Genomic DNA, 18,097 nt, shown 5'->3' on the forward strand with positions numbered 1-18,097 from the left:
AGAGCTTTTATACGACCAGTGAAGAATATGCGACTTTACACCATTTTGCTACAGTTGCATCAGGCAATAAACCTCAGAGAGGTACCTTATTTTGTCACTCACATTCGTAGTCATCAATTTGATCAAAATTTGAGCATTGGAAATAATAAAGCAGACACACTTGTGTTCTATACGCAAATATCACCAAATTTATTTGAACAAGTACACCTATCCCATCAATTCTTTCATCAATCAGCGAAAATGTTAGCGAAACAATTTCAGCTCACCATGGCACAAGCACGTGAATTAGTTAGTGCTTGTCCTAGTTGTCAGAAAATTGGCATGGGAATTGGAATAGGGGTAAATCCTCGAGGGTTGTGTGCGTTGCAACTGTGGCAAATGGATGTTACTCACATTGCAGAATTTGGAAGGCTCAAATATGTTCATGTATCTGTTGATACGTTTTCACATGTAATATGGGCAACAGCACAAACTGGGGAAACAGATCGTCATGTCAAACGACATTTACTTGCTTGCTTTGCAAGTCTTGCGGTTCCACAACAACTTAAGACTGATAATGGACCAGCATACTGTTCACAGATTTTTCGTCAATTTTGTCAGCTATGGGGTATTACACATGTCACTGGGATTCCTCATTCGCCTACAGGTCAGGCGATTGTGGAACGTGCTCATAGTACATTGAAACAGCTTCTGCAAAAACAAAAAGGGGGAGAGGAGACTGAACCTTCTGAGAGACTTGCAAAAGCTGTTTATGTACTTAACCATTTAACTTTAGCAGGAGATAAGGAGCGACCCCCAATTGTAATACATTGGGAGGCAGTTCGACAGAGAGTAGCAGAGGACAGCAGGGCAATCAGGGATGCAGCAGAAAATAATTGGCTCAACAAAATCCTGCAAGAATTAGGTGGATTGTCTCTAAGAGGATGGTTAGCCACATTATTAGAGGTAATAGTTTATGTAGTTGTGATTATAGTTATCATAGGGATCTGCGTGGGTTGTGTTAAGACAATCATTGAGAATAGTATATGGAAGTAGTGAGATAATAAATCTAACTACTTCCAAAGGGGGAAATTGATACTGGATGGTTTAGCAACGGTTTAGCAAGAGTAGGCCTCAGAGTAGGCTCTAAAAGGCCTGCTCTGTGTTACCTTTACACAGAATCAGCTTTCCTGTCAGTAATTTTCCTTTCAGCTAGAATAACAGAGAATAACAGAGAATAACAGTGTGTTCTGAAGCAAACTGCATGTTTTGTAGATAGAGTTTACTTATGGGACTGTTTATAATAGGCATTATCCTACTTGTGTTACCCTGTTTGTTTGCATATTTGCAGAGAACTGTGCAACGAATGGTCAATACAGCCTTTTTGGCACAACAGCAGTGTGGGGTTCCCACGGGACAATGGTGGGAACGAGGTACTGAACGAGCTATGTCCAGGCATATCCAGGGGGTGGTAATGGGGTGGTAATGAACTAGCCAATCATAATACAGAACAAGGGCCTTGGCTATGAGAAAAATAAGATATAGGGAAGTTGAAAAATAAGAAAGAACGCTGCACCTGCAAGATATAACTTTTTAGCATAAGCCAATCAGAACTAATATAGAGGCGTGTGAACAAAGCATACTAACCAATCATAATAGAAATGACATGTACACAGAGCGTGTACAAAAATAGAATAGTATAAATGTACCCTCAATAGAATAGTATAAATGTACCCTCAGATACGTAAATAAACGAGATCTGCTTAACGATCATATTGGTCTGCGTGCAGTGTCTCCGTGCCCTCTCGCGGGCTTTTCAGATGTTGGTGATTTGTTCTTAAAGGTGGTTAAAGGAAATACGTCACTGATCTCTACCAAATAAAACATCAAAAAATTAAAATTACATTCTTAAAGGCTAGTAGTTGCCTTCTGAACAGGACTTGTGGTGGAGTGTACTCTTCATCACTAAGCAGAAGTGGGTTAGGTAGCACCCAATCAGCCTGACCTGTGTTTGATTCCCACACTTTAAAAAGGTGACAAGTTTGTGGCAACTGAAACAAGTACTGGGGAGTGTCTCCAAAGAGAACCCAAGCTTCCTGGAGAGAAGCAAGCTGCTGCCACATTGCTGCCGAGGATGTGGCACTTCAGCGCATGTGGATCCCATCGCTAACCTGGAAACTGCATACATGAGAGGCCTAGTTAACCTTACGACCAGGGCTGTTGGAAGTAGCAGTTATTCAGCCGACAAGCTGGATTATTATGTTTTAAAGAGCCAAAGCTTTTTGAGAGCCACAAACGTTCTGTCACTAGTGAGCTGAAACGTAAGGTTAGGAATTCAAGTGATGTCATATTTTTTTTGTAAGAAAGAATTGGATCAAGCACCAGAATTTTTAAGGCAGGGAGTACTCTAAGTCGTTTCTATTCCTGAGTGGTCTCCAAGCAGTGATATTTAATAAGATCTTGAGTTAATAAGCCAGTGAAGAATAGGTTTGCAGACTTCCAGGAGTTGCTCTGTGCTTTTTCTGCCTTGCAGTATCATTTCCCTGAGCCTGTATCTGCTGGTTCTCAGACATGATCTCAGTTCAGATTAGTGTTGGGAAAACAAGGAAACTATGGAATCCAAATTCAGCACAAAAGGAGATATAGTGAAAGATTCCCAGCTGCATTGATTGTAGCCTGCCTAGGCAGATGCATACATAATCAATGCAGAACCGGGCTGGTGATAGGATGAAACCCTATGGAACCACACATGTGTGGGATGGATTAGTAATCGCTGGGCGTAAAAGGTTGGGTCTTCTGTGGATTGAATAACCTGAACCACTGCAAAGTGATCTCATCCAATGCTGCCTAAATTGTCTTCTGCGTGCTGATGTTGTGAACAAGAACAGAAATACTCCTGTAAGTGTTTGTACAAACATTCCAGCACCTAGCGTGTGACTCCTACAGCATGCTGCAGGCTGAACCAAAATTATACCCTTCTGAACCTGAATTTTTGAACACCTTGGATAAACTAGCTTTAGTACAAAGCATTTTTGAGAAAACCAGGTCTCATCTGGGAAGCCTGATTTAAAGTTTGATCAATTCCAAACGACTGCTGTTGCAATATGATTTCTGTCCAAATACAAGACTATTGTATTCTCAGTTAACCAGCTGCGCAATTCCTTACGGTAATCAAGATGAAGGGGGGAAGATATTCAATAGCATGCTTCAAAGTACCGTAGCATTGTGTGTATTTTTAGGTGTCCTGAATTTGCTATTAAGTATTGTGCTTAACACAGCTATGCTGGACAAGCATTTTAATAGGCTTCTGTTGATAGTATGATTCAAATTTTAATGTGGGCAAGCCAAATAGCAACGTCTGTTTGTTGTTAGTGGGAGTCTTTTTTCTGGCAAAAGTTTTAAGAGTATTTTTTAGGGTATGTCTGTGTGAAGTGGGACAAGAAGCTGGCTGCATAAAAGCATTGTTGACTTTGTGATGGCTTAGTAGCAATGAAACATCCACCCAAAAGTATACTTTCTAGTAATAGTTGTATCTGCACTTGAAAATCTGAAAGTGCCTACCCTTAACAGTTTTGATATAAGAGGAGATTTGGGGTAGTTTCCAAGTTCAAGGAATTGCATTGTACAGCAGAACCAGTATAGCTGCAGTACGTGTGATAGCTCATCCATTTTATGGAGGAAAACTGTATACTTTGGATATTTATGCTGGCTCTAAACTGAAGAATTTTCTGCAACCAAATATTATTGCAGTTGTAGAACATGTGGAGTTATTACTGTGTGGTAAGCTTTACAAATGTGTGATAAACTGAACATGTAATGTACTCTCTCGCTTACTGCTGAGGGGACCCAGTAGTTTAAATATAAATCAATCTTTCCTTGAAAGGAATCATTCATAAAAGTCAATGTTCTTCCTTTTAGGCAAACAAGTACACTGGCAAAGTTAGTCTAAGTGAAAGGCAGAATGAACTTAATGGAGAAAAATTATGTTGGTAATACTCAAGAGTCCCTCTTTGAAAGCTCAGATGATACAAAACCTAAGTTTCCAATTTAAACATGCCATTGTAGTGAGAAAATTCTAAGTTTAACTAATAATAATTTTACTAAATTGTATTAAAGTAATCAGTAGTCTCTGTGATAGATAAAAAACAGTTTGCAACAAGAGAGACAATTGGAGCAATCCTGTCTTGCAGGCTGGATGAGTTGGGAATGATGATGCTTGTAGCTCTCTTTAGTTGTTTACAAAGCAATTCTTCAATTTCTTTACAGAAACCATATTCTGAGGTGCTCCACCCAAGTACATGGGGATAGGGAAAATGATCCTGATGACAGAAAGAACAATTTGTAGCTTTGAGAAATTAAAAGTTTTTTAAAAGTATTTGATTTTTGCATTAAGTGCAAAAATGCAAGCAATATTTCTAACTTTAAAAATATTTTTTGTCATGCTTAATATCTCATAATTAAACAAAGATAATTTTATCAAGCAGTTCCTCAAAAGTCATATTTTCTTTGAGGACAAGAGTGAAAAAGTCCAGTCATAATATTTTGAGATTCCTCAAAATAGATTTATAAAAGAAGTGCCTACTTGGCTCTGAATACAGTGTACTGAGCTGTGCAGCAATATCAAGACTATAGTGGAGCATTGGAAGATGTTCTTCAAGGAATGAGGAAGCAATATGTTTAGCCACATCCACAATTCAACTCAGTCAATCAAGAACATTTGTAACTAGACAGGGGAAGCCACAAACCACAGAACAAGCATTCAGTTATAACAGACAAAATACCTACATGAATTTAAAAAAAAGGAAATTATAGTTCCTGTGGTAGTGAATACAGCCTGCCTTCTGATTAATCAGTGGAACATATGATAAATAAACAATTCATATGTTTTTAAGTAGCCTTAGAGGTTCCATCCTCTCTATCCCTGATATACTGATGGAGAGATCGATAGACTGACAATCCTGGTCTGTCTGCAAGATCACACCAGGCCTATACTAAAATAATTTTAATGTATGGAAAAAGATTTATCTGAGGATATCTGGATTGCCTTTTGGTTGAAAAGAGTGGGTTGAAGACCACTTAGCTTTGGACCACTTAGCTTTTTAGTATGCAATCCTGGCATTTCCCATAAACATGTAAGCTATTGTTCCTTTGGTCTGAGGGAGAAAAACTTTGAACACTGGATGAGTCACTTGTATTTCCCGTATGTTTCCAGGCCATCTGACCCCTGCAAGATTCTGCAGGGCTTGTGTCATTGTATTATATGCTGTCTGAGATGATCATAACAGACTATTGTAAGCACAGCCAATACTGTCCTTGGGTCACAATTTGGATGGTAAAATTTCTAAATACATTCTCTAAAAGGCTAAGAATAGATTGAGTAATGGACCTAAATTACTCAATTATGTGATTAAGGTTCAGTTCAAGACAGAGAATAGCCTGCTGGGTAAAGAAATGCTCACTAGTGAGAAAGTCTTGCAATAAAATTCTCCAGAGCACTATGGGAACGCTCCACACAACAGCACAAACTTAGCTTACAGAGTGAAAGGTCACAGTAATGCTGTTGATGGTATGGGCAAGCCTTAATCCCGAGTGTTCATATCAAAGCATGTCAGGATGAGACCCCTACATCTAGATCTGAGGTATTCTCCTCTACACATCAGTAGAAGGCCTGACATTTAGCCTCACTTACAAAAGAAGTTCTCATCCTGATTAAACTGTTCTGGAAAAATACTGGATAGCATCAGCTTCTGTCTGTAGACATAGCTACACCCGAAGCTGCTACATACTTGAGTCTGATCCAGTTACTCAGTACAGGAGAAACAGATGGTATCTTCATCCAGTTCCATCTTCAGCTGAATTACCATGTGATTCCACTGCCAGCACCGAAGAAGGGAAACAGTCCTGGTAAAAAGAAGTCCAAATCTTCTGTTCAGGGGCCTGCATGCTTCCCAGCAAATGGGTAAATCCCTCCTTAAAGACATATGATCAGATTTTGAAGAGTAGCAAAGTCCTAGAGAGATCATACAGAGCTATAATTTGTAGTTTAAATGAGAGTGATGAAGGGGAGATCTGTTTTGCTTCTTTTTGTAATGGCAAGCCTCTAAGTAAATTGAGCCTCAGGGTTCAATTTTAGGGCCAGTGCTCTTTAATGTTTTTATAAATGATCTGGATGCAGGAGTCGAATGTACATTAAGTAAGTTTGCTGATGATACTAAATTAGGAGGAGCTGTGGACTCCCTCAAAGGTAGAGAGGCCTTACAGAGAGATCTGGATAGACTAGAGAGCTGGGCAATCACCAACCATATGAAATTTAACAAGAGCAAGTGCCAGATTCTGCACCTAGGATGCAGTAATCCTGGTTATATGTCTGGGGGTTTGGGTTGATGGCAAGATGAATATGAGTCAAGTGTGCCCTGGCAGCCAGAAGGGTCAACCGTGCCCTGGGGTGCATCAAGCACAGCATAGCTAGCCAGTCGAGGGAGGTGATTGTCCCCCTCTACATTGCACTTGTGCAGCCCCACCTTGAGTACTGTGTGCAGTTTTGGGCCCCTCAGTTCAAGAAGGACAGGGAACTGCTAGAGAGAGTCCAGCACAGAGCCACGAAGATGATTAAGGGGGTGGAACATCTCCCTTATGAGGAGAGGCTAAGGGAGCTGGGTCTCTTTAGCTTAGAGAAGAGGAGACTGAGGGGTGACCTCATTAATGTTTATAAATATGTAAAGGGCAAGTGTCATGAGGATGGAGCCAGGCTCTTCTCAGTGACATCCCTTGACAGGACAAGGGGCAATGGGTGCAAGCTGGAACACAGGAGGTTCCACATAAATATGAGGAAAAACTTCTTTACGGTGAGGGTGACCGAACACTGGAACAGGCTGCCCAGAGAGGTTGTGGAGTCTCCTTCTCTGGAGACATTCAAAACCCGCCTGGACGCGTTCCTGTGTGATATGGTCTAGGCAATCCTGCCCCGGCAGGGGGATTGGACTAGATGATCTTTCAAGGTCCCTTCCAATCCCTAACATTCTGTGATTCTGTGATTCTTTGTGGAACAGAGACCCAACAGGGACCCTAGTTTCCACGGCAATAAGCGTGTGTAGTCAACTTCAGAAATTATAGCACTTAAAAGAAACTTAACTGAAAAGTCTGTCCAAACCAGGAGACTTGTAAAAAATGCATTTACCCTTTGACACTTCACTGGTTGAACCAGATGACCTCTTAAGGTCTCATCCAACCTGAATCATTTTGTGATTCAACATTGTTAAAATTAATTTAACTTTGGACACTTCAGCAGTTGGACTCATCCAACCTGAATTATTTTGCAGTTCAGTGCTGTTTTCGAATTTGGTTAAAATTGGCCAGCACGTTCAAATATTATTAAGTGTGGAGTGACAGAGACACGGACTGATGGGTGGCAATTGTGTAAGCCTTGTTTTCTCAGAAGATCAGGCTAGCATAGCATACCCAGCAGTGGGCTCTGGGACTGGCACTTCAGTGTTGCTAGCTCAGGCTCTGCTTCTTGTATTGCCAAAGTTTACTTTCAGCATCTGTTCTACGAATTTGCTCCATGCCTGACATTACTGAAAGGAAACCTAATGACACTATAAGCTATTATCATATATTTTAACAATCACCTATTTGATTTTAACATAATTTAGCATATATAAGACAAACCAATTTTTATTATGGTATTATATATTTGCTTTAAGGCTGTCGTCTTGTTTTCTTTTGCAGAGAAGCTGGTCATCCATAGGAATGGTTTTTATTAATGACTTCTCATACTTGTAATTAATTGCCAGCTGACACCTTTTCCAGCCACTCTCTATTCCTAGAATTGCATCATATGACAAACACATCTTAACATCCTTTGCTGTTGATGCAAGATCTAAAGAATTCTGAATTGTCATTCAAGTTCCTGTTGGTAATTTCTTGTCATCATATTGTGGCAAATCCTTTCTGTTTAATTGTATCAAAGCTATATTCTGTATGTTTATTCCTTTTGGAGATATTCAGGTTGTCATAACCATAGTTATAAAAAATATAAGACTAACAATGTTTAAAATAAGGCAGAGAGATATATTTGATTAGACAAATATAGTTGGGGGAAAAAAATGCTCTTTAAGTACTGTTAATTGATACTATCAGTAGCTGTTAAATTCTATTTTTTTCCTTTACACTGTTTACAGGATCCTTTTTGGTAATATAAGGTTTATTTTCTTAACGATTGTGTTCTTTTCTATTATTTGTTGAACACTGAAAGATGACCCCATTTCTTTTGCTTGGTTATTCCTTCTTTGTTTACCAACACAGTGTCACACGTGAATTATTAAGTCATCACTGAATTATGATTAAAGGATGACAATTAAACAGTAATTAAGCAGTGATTAAATGCTAATCAAATGATAATTAAACTGTAATTGAACAGTGATTTAAATGGCAGTCAAACACTCTACTGCTTTTACTACACTTCTAATAATTATCTAGCTTGTATAGAATATACTTTTAGGCCTAATGTAAAATGTCACTTACCTCATTGTAGATATCAGATGCTGGGTAAGGGATCTCTCTCGACCTCGAGGAGTAACCTTGAGAGGCGTCCCTACTCAAGGGGAGACCACCACCATGCAGCCTGCTGCCGTACAGGAGAGCTCAACGAGCTCTGGAGGGGCTGCAGATACTTATAGCATAAAGTGATTGACTTGTAGTCAACCCCCCCTTTGGTGTACATGCAGTTGTGCAGCTGTAGCAGTTTTAGTTTCGTCTGGTCCCAGCTCAGGCTGGTACTGTTAGCTCCTGCTAATACATAACTTAAATTCCTTAAGTTCCTGAGAAGATATGGCCTAGCACAATTTTGCAAGGTTTGCACAGCAGGGTTGACTTCAGTCAGGCATACTTGTCGGTGATGCTTGAACCAAAGTAATGTGAGTGCACCCATCACACACAGCAAACTCATTTTTGCATTAATTACTCTATTTCTGCTTATTTAAAATATCACTGGTTCTTCTGTAATTAACAACTGTATTCTTTTTAGTGACTTCCTGTTTTCTATAAGGCTTTAGAATAGATTGACAGTCTTTAACCTATGTTATGTCTTTTGATCATTTTCAGCCAAAGTTTTGAGTATGTCTGCTGACAAAAACCGATCTACTGAAGGTCTTCACTTATTGTGAATAATTCAAGTCAGCTGCAATGTATTCTGATTTTTATTGGATATGTCAGAGGAGTTCAACATTGTCACGGTTTAAAGCTGGGCCGGCTATTAGACCTGTGGCAGATGCTCTGTTAACTGCCCCCCCCGCCCCCCCGAAGGGAAAGGGAAAAGGAAAAGGGAGAGAGACTTACGGGTTGGAAAGTTAAAACAGTTTTAATAAACTATAATAATGAAAAAGAGTATAATAATAATAGAAATGATCAAATATATACAAATATATACAAAACCAAAATCGAGCTCCCCGATGTCGGCCGCGTCACCACCGGCACTGCAGAGCAGGCTCTGGGAAGGCCCAGGCTGGGCCTAGCGATGGTCGAGAGCTGGATTCAGGAATGCACGGATGGGGATCGGGAGCAGCAGGAAAACAGACAGAGTCCTCTTCAGACACCAGCCATAGCAGAAAGAGAGCGAGACCCTCGTGATCCCCCCGCTTTATACCGAGAATGACGTGTATGGGATGGAATACCCTCGTTAGTCAATTTTGGGTCACCTGCCCTGTCCGCTCCTCCCCGCAGGTGTGACCCCCCCCTTCGTCTCTTCACTCGTAAGCAGTGAGGAATTTAGCAATGACCTTGGTTTCTCTAAGACTAAGTACAGCAAGAGCCTTTCTGCATAACATCCCTACCGGTGCCTCAGCGATAACTACAAACTTGGAGCGTTATCAGTCCTGGAAGCAGACACTGTCTGCAAAACATGCAGTTAGTTTCAGAAAGTGCAGTTACTTAGAAGAGACTTAGCTGAGAGTAAAAATCACTGAAAGGAAAATTGGCCTGTTTTAGGCCAAACCAGGACAAACATCTTGAATCAAAAATTTCTATTGCCTCATGCTTGTTTCACCTTGCTGCAGTGAGATACTGATCATTTCCTTCTGGGAATCGATGATTCACTGGTGACCTCGTTAATAACAGGAGACTCCCCATCTGATGCCTTTATTCAGCATCCCTTCATTTCAATTTCACAAATTGCATTTGGAATTTTCCTGAGGATTCTGAGTGGCATCAAATGTATTTTATATGGCAATGAAAAGTTAATTTTTACTGCAGGACCCTATTTTTACTTTGTAGAACTGCAAAAGCTTCAATGCTATTTCAATCATCAAAAGTATAACTTCAGTGTAGATGATTTGTAATTCCTTATTACATCTGTCTGAATGTGAGTCTCCACAGTCCCTCAAATCTGCATTGTTATTATGCTAATATTTTACAGACATGTATGTGCTTAACTTCACTACCCTGAAGTGTCTCACTGACTTGAAAGGAACATCTTCCATTCGAAGCAGTGTGGCCAAGTTTTCACATAAGCTATTTGTCTGGACATGTTTGCAATCAGAGCAGGCACTAAGAAGCAGAGGAAGGGGTATGGGAAAAGGCAGGTATAAAAAGGGCAACCTGCAATGGGGCAATAGGTGGTGGCAACATATTTCTTTTGTTAAACAATTGCCATGAGGCTGGCTTCAGTGTAATTTGACCACAGTGTTTAAGTGACCACTTGAACAGAACTCAGGGTAGGCTTACCTGGCTTAGGTGGAGTCAGATATTGCTACTTTTATTACAGAATCTGGACCTATGTCTGGGAAGGACCTCAACAGATCAGGCAAAAGATCCCATTCTCCCAGAACATAATACACTGCAGGTAACCTGTTCCTGCCAGATGTCCCTGTCTCTTTTCTGAAGTGTCCAACAACAGAGATTCCTCAGTCTTGTTAGGTAAATTATTACACTGCCTAGTTTTCTTTGCAATGGGAAGGTGTTTCCTTGTGTCTAACTTATTTACCTTCTGCAGTTTCGATACTGGGTGAAGTCCTTTGGCTTTATATTGGCTAGAATCTGTGATATTAACAGGGAATAATAAACTGGGAGAGAATGGATGCCTGGAAGCCTGGCGTGCTTAGAGAGTCTTTCCAAGGAAAATGGCTATACAGAAGACAGTGCAGAGTGATGCTGTGGGAAGAAATGGAGATGCTGCAGTGGCTGCCGAGGCCAGAAGGGAGGGGTGAGCTGCAATGGGGTAACAAATTATACCACAATTGTAGGCCAGAATCTTGAAGGCAAGTATATGAATGATCTCAACTATAAAAAGGCACTCAGGCCTCATCTCGTTATCATCAGAAATATTGTGTTTTCTCAGGTTTATGTATCCAATAGTAAGTAAAGACTCTGGGTTTTAGCATAAAGGACTGCCTTTCAGTTCAGTAAAGGATATCAGGGTAAGAACAGCTCATTCCTTAGGAGAGGCAAGGATGGCTGGGGCTCCTAAGTTAGTAGGGATGGGGCAGCTAAGCAGTGAGAGGAAAAGCACTGGAAAGAAGGAAATAATGAAGAAACAATAGCACAGTGTTTATAGAGTCATCTGTGGGGGATGGAGAGATGATACTGACATCCTGTATTAATTAGAAGCTTTAAGCCTGCTTTAATAGAACAAATGAGTCAGGAGGGTCAAAGGTATTTATTTATATGACCCACTGTACAATACTGAATAAAGTCTGACCATTCAGAGACACACAAATGTACTTCAACAAACACCTACATCTGAAAAGAAAAAACCCAGAAATTTAAAGCTTTATTAGCCACAAAGAAAAGAAAAAAGCAGGGAAAGCGGTTGAGTGAGATTTTAACCACATCTCTTATTTCCTTTCCCCATAGCTGCAGTAGTGGTTGTTGGTTTTGTTTTGTTTCTTATAATAAGGGAAACTGTTGTATTTGGCAGCCTTTTAGGTGCTATTAAAGATGGTAATAACTGTTCTTTTTAGATGAAGAAGTTAAGATGATGAGCCAGAGCTGCTGTTATTACTGTTGTGTGAAAAGCCTGAATCTGCTTCCTCAATGATAAATTAAGACAAGCACACACAAAAGGGGAAAGGATAAAAAAGACAAGTTAGAAAATGCACCTTCTGTTTCTGCTCCTGACTTTAATTTACAACGTTGTTGCTAGAGGAGACTGAGCATAGCACATGGTGACTCCAAGCTTTGGCATTTGTGAGCATTGAGCTGTTTTAAGGCATTGCTTTCCTCTGCTTCCCTGTTTTAGATTTGCATCGATGCTGCCAAAAAGAGTGAGCTGGCCAGCTAAGACATAAGCTAAAGGCATAGGAAGAGGAGCAGAAAGAAGAAGATACACATTGGGGAAGAAAAGGGGCACAACTGAAAAGGTGTGATGGCAGGAATGCAAGTTGTCTTCCAGCAGCTGTGTTTGCTGAAGCTCTCGGCATTGCTCTTGTCAGGGTGTTTCTTAGGACTGAGCAAAGGAGACCCAGAAGAGTCACAGTGGATCTACTTGTTTGCCACACTATCTTTTCATGGTCCTTGGATGGGTACCTGGAGATCTTTCTAGCTTAATCTTTTCTGACTTTTATAGACAATACTGTTTTACAGCCTGCTACCTCTGCTCAACACTGATGTTTCCTGGCTGTCTTTTCCCTGTCTGAACTTCTCTCAGGGCATGTGCCTTTGAATATCAGATAATCAGATAATCTGAGCTGCTGTTCCTATTATAGTTTGAGAGCCATGCATAGCTTCAAATACCATGATTTACTGTGCTACTGACTGTTTTCTTTAAAGAACCATTACACTTTTAGTTGAGCTGGAATGGATACAGGATAAGCATCAACTAGCCCTCATTAAACATTTTCTTCCTTGCCTTGGGAGGAAAACCTAATTTAATAAGAAAGTCATAGAACCATAGAATCACAGAATGGTTTGAGTTGGAAGGGACCTTTAAAGATCATCTAGTTCCAACCCCCCTGCCACAGGCAGGGACACCTTTCACTAGATCAGGTTGCTCAAAGCCCCATCCAAACTGACCTTGAACACTTCCAAGGATGGGGCATCCACAACTTCTCTGGGCAACCTGGTCCAGTGTCTCACCACCTTCATAGTAAAGAATTTAATGAAAGTTTATTTCATGTTTATTTTGCTGTGTCTCTTTTCAGACCAAATGACCTCTCTACCTTTCTTTGTTCCCTGGTGTTCAAAACAGTTGGTCTGGCTGGGCTTCTACACAGGAGCCCAAGCACCTGTGTTTCTTTTCAGCCAGCAGAAAATGTTCTCTTAACCTGCATTTAATTATATATCCCATCCTACAGTCTACTTAGTTCCCATCTTTACCATACAATTTCAGATTAACTGCATAACTTCTTCATACCGACTGAGCTGAACTTTTGTACTTTGGACAACTTGGGACGTAAGTTTCTGCCCCTCAGCCCAGGGCCTTGGTGGGAGGCCAAGCCCCTTCACTCTGTTGGGCTTGTAGGCAAAACCAGATGATTTTGTATGACAATATTTGAAAAAAAACAAAGACTATTCAAATTTCTTCTTCACTTTGACTGGAAATAAAAAATGTTTCAGTGATATTAGATAGAAATGTAAACAAAATTATTTTATTTTTTGTTTTTCCTTCTCAAAGGTCAGAGGAAAATATTTTTATTTCATTATGAAAATGAAATTTTGTGAATCTTTAAAATAATATAAACATTTTCCTTTTGAAATACTGACCAGTTTCAAATTTATATTGCTGGAATACTGTGGCTTGTAAAGGGCAAAGAAGCAATGGGAGCTATTGTGCCTTTGATCTACGAGACCAAAGGGTTTTGGGGCCCAGGAAGAATTAATTGGTGCCTGAATAAGGGCTAAGGACTGTTTTGTAATTAGATCTCCCACTGCCTTGAAAGAAGCAGTTTCTTCAATTTAGCCACATGAATACATTTTACCACCTGCGAACTCTATCAATGAGAGGAGCTGTAGCCTGGAAGGAAATGGAAGGTGCAACTGTAGAGGGGCAGGAAACTGCTGGGTGGGAATCTGCAGTGATGAGTTTGTTGCAGAGAGACTGATGGCTCAGAAATACATTCTAAATAATTTTAATGGACTGTAGTCAATGATGATGGAGGTGTGAAGCAAGTCAAGAAAAAGGAAGGTTGAAAAAATGTAGGATATGCTGTGATGCAAATACATTTTCATGATGATGCATCTCTACGGTTGTGAAATACTGAGATCCTTGGGGAGGACATGGTGAGTGTGAAAGACAAGTGAAACAGAAAACCTTTCAGAGCACTGCAGCAAGAGGTAAGCAGTTTGTTTCACTCTTTCCTCCTGTTCTATTTTCCCTGCTTTTGTTTTCTTCCTAATTTGGTTATTGTTTTCCTCTTTCCTCTCTAATTCCATCACTTGTATTCTTGTTGCTTGGCCTTCTTTGGGTGCACCAGTTAAAATCTAGCTACACTTTTGGATTAAAAAAAGGGATTTTCTCTACTACATTTTCCTTAGAAAATGTAATTTGACTTGAAGTGTTTTTGGTTTGTGACAAAATTGAACTGAAATTTTGGCCCTAAAATATTTTTTTAAATTTCCAAATTTTTTCCCTTGCACATGAGTATTTTCTTATCTTCTTCCCTCAAAAATCATTAACATTTAAATCAAAGTAATAATCTTTGTACATTTATCTTTGACCAACTCTTCTCTGCATACTTTTTACTTCCATTTTCTTTCATTTTGCAATTGGCACTTCCAATTGCAAGGTTATTTCTGATTTCTAGCTACAGCTCCCAGTTCCTGTGAGACCTTTTGTAGCCTTTTCATTCCAATGTGGAGGAATCTCTGAAAGGGGCATCATTTACAACCTCTTGTAAGCTCTTGCAATAACAATAGGGAGGAAAATAAAATTCTGAGTATATTCCAGTGTTCAGCAAGTACATAGGTTTGTCCCTCAACCAGAGTAGTGTCTGGAGCAGCACAGATGATACCCTGAAATACAATATAATATATGGGTCTGGTTGAATCACTGTGTTGTTTCTTCTTTTTAACTTTTTGTTGTTATTTGAAGTGCTGAGGCCTGAGCAATAGGCCCTGAACCAGAGTTGACCTCTAGATGAACCTCCAACCACACATTATATAATATTAGTATCTGATTATTAGTGAAATATGCATGATTATTAACGAAAGATGTAGCTTAGGTAAAATATAATCCTTAGTGAAAATGAAAAGTCATGAGAATGTATCCATGTTATGAGAATGTATCTATTTTTCCTTGTTTAGAGGCAGGCTGTCAAGGCTGGGAAACCAGGTGTCCGGCCTTATCTGGGAACATGTAGTCAGAGACAAATAGATAAAGACACTCCCTTCATTCCTCCTTAAGCCCTGGCCAGGCTTTGGGTGACATCTAACAGATTGAAAACAGACTTTTCCGTATTTGAAGTTATGTAAGCTTGTTTATTCAATAGTATAAAAGCTAGTCCCTCTTACAGCAACTTTGGAGACCTCACCTATGGGTGGATGCACTGCGTAGGACCTCCCAATTGCCGGGAAAGGCTCTCCAAATCCTCGCTGCAAGCAGGGCTCCCCAGCAACTGCGGATCTGGATGATGGTAAAGTATTAAGGCAATTTGGTGATGAATCTTTCTTAATCACTATGCTTAATTCTATATAGTAATGATTAGGTGCATCACCTTGCTTTGTTTTGTTCCTGCTGTATTATTTTCCCTTACTATTCTATTGCTGCTTTAAACTAAAGTAAAAGTAAGCTTATCTTTTGAACCTGGTGTCTGTGTCCTTTGCGCTGACCCCGTCTATTGGCAAAACATTATTGTTGTTAAAGGAAATAGAGCAAATTGTGTAATTAATTTGTAATATATATGTGGTATATTTTCTTTTCCAGTATAGTGATTTCATTCAGTAATAACTTGTACTGTTCTCACTAACGCTGTCGTTATGTGCATTTTGTTTGCTTCCTGATAGACAGGCAAGGTGAGGAAGGAGCAGGCGAGACTAAGACTGTAATCTGCATTCTAGAGGTAGCAGTTTGGCTTCTAGAGAGGGCACTAAGGAGGTCTGTTTCCATCAAAACTGAATTCCAACCCAGGTTTTTTTTAGTCAAGAGTTTTATATAGACATAAAGTACAGACATGGCATTGTACAACTTTCATAAATCAAGTAGTTGAAGGCATTCCTTATTTCAATTTCAAAAGCATACACCCAAAACCCAGAAATTAAACTAGTTGCAGATACATTCCAGATAATCTTCTGATTTCAGATTTTAGTTCCAGTTCCTGTATGGCTTCCCAAATTTTCTACCTTAATATTGTTTCTCCATTTTGGCATGAATAATTAATCAGTTTGGGAGGAATCTCAGGGGATATTTCCAGTAAATGAAGAAACTGAAGATGTAGCTAAGTATTTTTTAATGCAATCCAGTGCTTTTAGAGGGGCTGAGTGTGTTTCTTTGAGTATATTTATATATTTATATTTATATTTGAGTTACAGTCAACGGCTCGATGTCCAAGTGGACACCAGTGACGAGTGGCGTTCCTCAGGGGTTGGTATTGGGACCGGTCCTGTTTAACATCTTTGTCGGCGACATGGACAGTGAGATTGAGTGTGCCCTCAGCAAGTTTGCCGACGACACCAAGCTGTGTGGTGCGGTCAACACACTGGAGGGAAGGGATGCCATCCAGAGGGACCTGGACAGGCTTGAGAGCTGGGCCTATGCAAACCGCATGAAGTTCAACAAGGCCAAGTGCAAGGTCCTGCACGTGGGTCAGGGCAATCCCAAGCACAAATACAGGCTGGGCAGAGAATGGATGGAGAGCAGCCCTGAGGAGAAGGACTTGGGGGTGATGGTTAACGAGAAGCTCAACATGAGCCAGCAATGTGTGCTTGCAGCCCAGAAGGCCAATTGTATCCTGGGCTGCATCAAAAGAAGCATGGCCAGCAGGTCAAGGGAGGTGATTCTGCCCCTTTAGTCCGCTCTCGTGAGACCCCACCTGGAGTACTGCGCCCACCTCTGGGGCCCCCAACATAAGAAGGACATGGAGCTGTTGGAACAAGTCCAGAGGAGGGCCACAAAGATGATCAGAGGGCTGGAGTACTTCTCCTATGAAGACAGGCTGAGAGAGTTGGGGCTGTTCAGCCTGGAGAAGAGAAGGCTCCAGGGAGACCTTCTAGCAGCCTTCCAGTACCTGAAGGGGGCCTACAGGAAAGCAGGAGAGGGGCTTTTTACAAGGACAAGTAGTGATAGGACGAGGGGTCACGGTTTTAAACTGAAAGAGGGTAGATTTAGATTAGATATTAGGAAGAAATTCTTTACTGTGAGGGTGGTGAGACACTGGAACAGGTTACCCAGAGAAGTTGTGTATGCCCCCTCCCTGGCAGTGTTCAAGGCCAGATTGGATGAGACTTTGAGCAACCTGGTCTAGTGGAAAGGTGTCCTTGCCTGTGGCAGGGGGGTTTGAACTAGATGATCTTTAAGGTCCCTTCCAACCAAAACCATTTTATGATTCTATGATTCTATGATATTTGAACTCAAGTAACAGGAGCAAGTTTCTCTGTTCTCAGTTGCAAGCCTTTTTCAGCACAGACAGCCCAAAAGCTGCTTTAGTTTTGTTCATGGTAGTATTCCTGCCGCTGTTTCTCTGGTGATATCTTGCTTTTTTTTGCTAACTAACTTGTTTGTCTGCATCTGCAGAGTTTCTCTTCACTGCACTGTTTGTTAAAAACATGTATACATATGCATGCCTACACACACACACATACTGTTCTGCATTCAAATCAATCCCATACATCCGTGCTGTTTCCCACACTCGAAGGGAACCCATGGGACCCTACAGCTCAGCTGTTGCCCCACCCTCAGCGTGGCTTAGTCCCTGTGGGACTGATTTGCTGCAATTTTAGCCATCACTAAACAAAGGGGTCCCTCTAAATTGTTTCCTCAAATAGGCTGAGTAGAAGATAATTAGCATGCCAGCAACTTCAGTGAAGTGCTGCAATTGCCCACAGATCAAAGACTCATTCACTGGGAACTTAGCTGATGGAGAACTACAGAATATTTTTATGGCTTTATCATAGGAAACTGAGTAAACCATAAGGGTTTAGTTCTACTTCTGGAATTGCTCTTCAGTGAGCACGGGATTCTCTAAACACCACA

This window comes from Nyctibius grandis, assembly GCF_013368605.1.
Source record: "Nyctibius grandis isolate bNycGra1 chromosome W unlocalized genomic scaffold, bNycGra1.pri SUPER_W_unloc_1, whole genome shotgun sequence".
NCBI classification, from domain to species: domain Eukaryota; kingdom Metazoa; phylum Chordata; class Aves; order Nyctibiiformes; family Nyctibiidae; genus Nyctibius; species Nyctibius grandis.